This window comes from Marmota marmota, unplaced genomic scaffold (assembly GCF_001458135.2).
Source record: "Marmota marmota marmota unplaced genomic scaffold, marMar, whole genome shotgun sequence".
In the NCBI taxonomy this organism is placed as follows: Eukaryota; Metazoa; Chordata; class Mammalia; order Rodentia; family Sciuridae; genus Marmota; species Marmota marmota.
In genome coordinates, this window is record NW_026000026.1 from 30926718 (window position 1) to 30932500 (window position 5783).

A 5783-nucleotide genomic window follows, 5' to 3' on the forward strand; every position below is an offset into this window, starting at 1 on the left:
AGAGAGAGAGAGAGAGAAGAAGAAGGAGGAGGAGGAGGAGGAGGAGAAAAGAAGAAGGAGGAGGAGGAGGAGGAGAAAAGAAGAAGAAGAAGAAGAAGAAGAAGAAGAAGAAGAAGAAGAAGAAGAAGAAGAAGAAATAATTAAATTTTAAAACAGCTGAAGATGTAGATCAGTGGTTGAGAACACCTATGTTCAATCCCTCCCCCCCCACACACACACACACAAAAAGTTAAAAATAAAATAAAAAGGAGAGGTATGATGCTCAAAGACAAAAGGAGAGGCAGGACCAAAAGGAGGGGCGGAGCCAATCCTCTTCCTAGTGCTTCTGAGCAGGCTTAGCCCATCCCAGCTTCCAGGAGGTCTTAGAAGTTCAGGCTCAGGTGGGCTTCCTGACTGAGCTCTGGGTTCAAGGACTTGCCAGACTTCCACCTGAAGGTGTGACATGAGAGTGTCATCTCTCCCTAGACCACATTTTCTCCTGCAAACTTGGGTCATATCCTGACTGATACCCGATATGGGAGTGGGGTCGGGGTCAGGGGAGGCAAGAGCTTGAAGTATAAGGAAGGGCTGTTGCTAGATGTGCCCCTGGGACAGAGTAAGGCAAGGACAGCTCTTGGGGGAATTTAGGAGGGAACTTCAGTTGCAGCGGGTAGAGGGGAGACTGGTTGCCAGGGCCTGATCCCAACAGGGTCTGATCCCAGCGGAGCCTCCTGCTCCTCCTCCAGGTCCCTTACATCTCCTCCTCTACCAAGGCCTTGGCCTCCTCTGTCCTGCTCAGCCTCTGAACTCTGCGGTCCTCTGCTCTTCGCTGCGGGTCGGATCAGGGACAGTGTGGGGATGCCCGGGGTGCCCATGAAACCTACTGAGAGAAGGATTCAATCCTCCCCACACCAGTAACCCCAGTGACTTGGGAGGCTGAAAATTGCAAGTTAGAAGCTAGCCTCAGCAACTTAAGGAGATGCTGTCCCAGAATAAAAAATAAAAGAGGGCTGGAGATGCAGTCAGTGGTAAAGCACCCCTGGGTTCAATCCCCAGGACCTAAATCAATAAATACCACAAAGTCTAAATTCCTAGCAAATTCTAACAAAGAAGTTGTACTGAGCTGGGAAGAGAGACTGTTTTCTGACACCATTTACCCTGGAGATGTCTCCTGGCCTCTAGGTCAAGTACAAACAGACTTCAGAAACCGCACCATCAGTTGGAGAGGAGGTGTCACGAGCAAGGTTACAAGCATCTTCTTATTTGTCCCTGTAGCTCTATGATATCAGTGGTTCTGAGAGACTCCTTTCCAGCTAAGAAAACCAATACCCATTGATATCCAGTAACTTGATGAAAGATAAACTGGAAAATGTGAGATGCCCACTAGATAAATCCAAGGACCAGGAGAGCTGTCAGGGCTAGAGATCATCAGTCACCAGCCCAGTCATCAGTCATCAGCTAAGGATGACATGCTCTATGGTCACAACTGTACATTCATCCCAGGTTGTCTTTGTCAGTATTGAGGAAGCACCACTTTATTTTGTTATGTTTTGGGGAAATATCTGCAATTTCCTTTAAAATGAATATTCCAGGAGCAATGACACCAAATTTTAGTGACTCAGAAGCCTGAGGCAGGAGAATTGCAAGTTCAAGTTCAGCTCAGCAATTTGGTAAGATGCTGTCTCTAATAAATAAATAAATTTGGATGAGCTTAATATAAAACATACCTGAATGTACATTGGATGATCAAAAACGAACCTGATATTTCCTACATTTTTAACCAGAAGAGGAATTCTCCTTACCTACCGCTATGGTTTCCCCTCAAAATTCGTGTGTTAGAAATGTAATTCCTAGTACAACAGTGTTGAGAGGATCTTTAATATGTAATTAGGTCCTGAAGGCTCTATCCTCTCATCAGTGGGCGAATGCTCTTGGAGAAGGAGCATATTGCCAGGCAAAATGTCTCAAATCAGCTACTCAGGAGGCTGAAGCAGGAGGATCAGAAGTTCAAGGCCAGTCTCAGCAACTTAAGGAGAACCTGCTTCCAAATTAAAATATAATAGTAAAAAGTCTGGATTGGCAAAACTTAATCCCTAGTACTGCCAAAAAGAGAGCAGGGGAAAGAGAGAAAGAGAGGGAGCAGGTAAGTTATCATGGGAGGAGTTTGTTTCTGATAAATCAATGAAATTAGGTTCCCTTCCTTCCCTCTTTTGCCTTCTCTCATCCTCTCATTTTCCATGTAGGGTGATTCAACAAGAAGTTTATTGTTTGTTGCAGGAAATTTGCTATTGGACTTCTCTGTCTCCAGAACTGTGGATAAAAAGTTTTATTCTTTGTAAATTTCCCAGTCTCTGGTATTTGGTTATAGCAACACCAAATGGTCACCTACTCTCACAAACCAGTTCTGTTTGCAACACAGGGGCATGGATAAAAGATGGTATACTAGTCAGTACTCAGAGAACAAGTATAGCCACGTGGGCAAAGGGGGATTGGGTAAGAAAGATTAGTAATCCAATGCAGATAAGTAATCATGATTCTATTGATCAAATTCCTTTCTTGCCTACTGCAAGAATTTGAGAACTGGTTTTTACTCTAAAGGCAGAGGGACCATGAATGATGTTGAGCTGTCCAGGATACAGATGGAGCTAAGTCTGAGAGAAAGGCTGAGTAAGGGGAGGTTGGAGGTCTGAAGGGGGAAGAGAGAGTTTTACTCCCAAGAGAGAGTTTCACTCCCAAGCTCATTCACTCCACTCTTGGAATTCAAATGGTGTATTGTAAATATTTGTTGGTGTGTCTTGGATAGCATAGAATGGAAAAATATAGGATTAAATAGGAAGAGTCAGAAATTAACTAAAAATCTAATGGTAAAAGGACTTTTAAATAGCTTGGTGCATGCAGAGGTGCAGAGAGATGGAGGGGAGCTAAGGGTGTAATGACTAGTTGGGGGATTCCAGAGGCAGAAAGGACAGATTGAATCAAAAGCCTCTTTCATCTCCTGGCCCCCAGCTCCTCAACAATGTCCAGCTTTCAAGTGTGACTGTGTGTGTATCTTTGTCATTGCAGATACCAGAGGAGGGCTCTGATCCATATACTCACCCATTTCCAAATAATCTAGGAATGAAAACTGAAATTCTGAGCCATGGAATAAGCAGATGTTCAAGCATGCAGACTTTGAGTTTGCAAGATGTGGTCCTCCAAGAAGAGGGAGGCATCCTGACTTACAAAACCAAACCCCCTTCTTGCAAGATGGGATATGGGGTGGAAAAGAGTGATTGAAGCCCAGTGATATTTCTTAAGCAAGTTTGTAGGAAGCAGCTTAATTTCATAGAGGAGAAAAACACGGGTGGTTTGTTCTCGTGAACCAGCCTGTTACTTGGCAAAGTCTGTTACTCTGGAATTGGGTGTAAACACCCAATTACTGGAAAACAGTTTGATCTTGTCAACTAAAGTTGAATGTAGATCTCTCCTCTTAAACAGCAACTATACTCCTTGACATATAAGTGTTAATCTAATGCCCAAACCAATTCATATATAAATAATTGATAAGTATGTGTTCAAGATTGTATCTAACTTATTAATGAAACAGCACAACATAAAATTGATTCAATTAAGGCATGGGAACTGGCATTTATATAATCTGTAGGAAAAGTGCAGAAATAAAATTGCTAAATTTGATACAAAACTCATCATTGCCCCACAGGGCAATAATACTGTAATTCTTGGTGTCATTGCCTTTACTGAATTTTTAAGAAACAGACATACCTAACTAGTTTTCTACAAATTAACATTCCACATAAGAGAGTTATAAAATATTGACTCAGTTAATTATAAATAATAAGCCAAAAAAAGTTTTATGACATTCAGATGACCTTAAAGTGTATTTAACCCTGAAGTCCCAAGTTTTCAATTCTACAAATATTTCAATAAAATTGACACAGGAGCATTAAAGTAAGTTTTAAGTAATGTCTAAAGTTCATGTAAATTAATTAATATGATTATAATTATATTGTTTTAATTATATAATTACATATTATATACTATATTTTACAGGTGTTCCAATCTGGAACTATGGGGCAAATTGGTTAATAAAAAGTACTTTTTGAATATTCAAATATCACATAAATCATTGTTCTACTTTGCTTCAAAATTGGGGGTATTATGCTAACTAAAGAATCTATAACAATTCTGTTTTACGTGCCATAGAATATGTTGCTAAGATTGTTCAAAACAGAATTATCTTTATTAACAAAACCTAGAAACCACTCAAAAGTTTAAGAGAATGGGCTGGGGTTGTAGCTCAGTGGTAGAGCACTTGCCTAGCACATGGGAGGCATGGGGTTTGATAAAAATAAAAGTATTGTGTCCATCTACAACTAAAAATATTTTTTTAAAAGAGAATGGGCCAGGTGTGCAAATCTCAGTGACTCTGGAGGCTGAGATAGGAGGATTGTACACTCAAGGCCAGCCTTGGCAACTTAATGAGAGCCTGTCTTAAAAATTTAAAGAAAAAATATTTTTTTTAAAGGATAAGAGGCCAGGCATGATCATGCACACCTGTAATCCCAGCTGCTGAGGCAAGAGGCTGAGGCAGGAGGATCACAAGTTCAAGGCCAGCCTCAGCAACTTAGAGATCCTGTCTCAAAATAAAAGAAAAACAGCTGGGGATGTAGCTCAGTAGTTAAGTGCCTTTGGGTTCAATCCCTGGTACCAAGAAAAAAAAAGATTGAGAAAAAAATTATAGTGTGGTTCTTACAATAAAATACTAATCATCAGTGAAAAGGAATAAGCTACATGTGCAATATGGAACAATGCACAATGTAATTGTGACATTATTTAAGTGGCTGGGTCATATGATTTGCTTTGGTCAATTCGATTCAAGGAATGACACAAATGCACACTAAAAATGAACTTGCATGTTTGTCTTACCTTCTGCCTTTTGACCTTCAAAGACCATGACTCTTGCTGGGGATATAGCTCAGTTGGTAGAGTGCTTGCCTCGCATGCACAAGGTCCTGGGTTCAATCCCCAGCACCACCAAAAACAACAACAACAACAACAACAACAAAAAAAAAAACATGACTCTGGAAATCATCCATCCAGAGATTAGAGGCATGTTGAACAGATTTAAATGAAGCCTGTGTCCTGGATGCAAGTCTGTCTGAGCCCTGCCCATCCTCAGTCGCATAGCCATGGAATAATGTTTATGGTAGTAGCCCATTGACTCTTGGGAAGGTTTGTTATGCATCATTATTAAGCAAACAGCCTAAATCCTTTATAGGTAATGTTCAAGGACATGCAAAAATAGTTCTCTGAATATGATCTAACATTATATATATAAAGCATTCTGCTGTCAGGTATAACTAATTAGAACAACATGGTGAGGCTTATTTGCCATCACTGTGGAAACCTCAGGCCATGTATAATGGGTGGGCAAGAAAGTATAAACAAAGTATAAAGAAAAGGGACCAATAAGCATAAATTTCAATATAACGTTTATTTGAGTGTGAAGGAGAGAGATGCTTGTGGCCTACACAATACTGGTATGTAGGTAAACACAGAGCCCCACAATAGTAGTGGTGGTGCTTTGCTTCTTGGGACGAGAGTGGGGTACACTGTTCTTCACTGATACTCACTACAGTTACATACTGTTATGGTTTGGATCTAGAATGTCCTTCCAAATCCCATGTGTTAAAGGCTTGGTCACCAGCTTGGCAGGTCCTGGTGGGAGATTTTAGTTCATCAAAAATACAACCAGAAAAAGGACGACAGGAAAAGAAAAAACAAAGAACTGGCAAAAAATTCTC

The 5783-nt window shown here is 40.6% G+C and overlaps 1 non-coding gene across 1 annotated transcript; it reads left to right on the forward strand.

Annotated features, from left to right (window-relative positions):
• The first annotated feature begins 4943 nt into the window (after nt 1–4943).
• Trnaa-cgc lies at nt 4944–5016 on the forward strand. Its single transcript has one exon. It is a non-coding gene; the product is annotated as a tRNA-Ala (tRNA).
• Nucleotides 5017–5783: the final 767 nt, after the last annotated feature.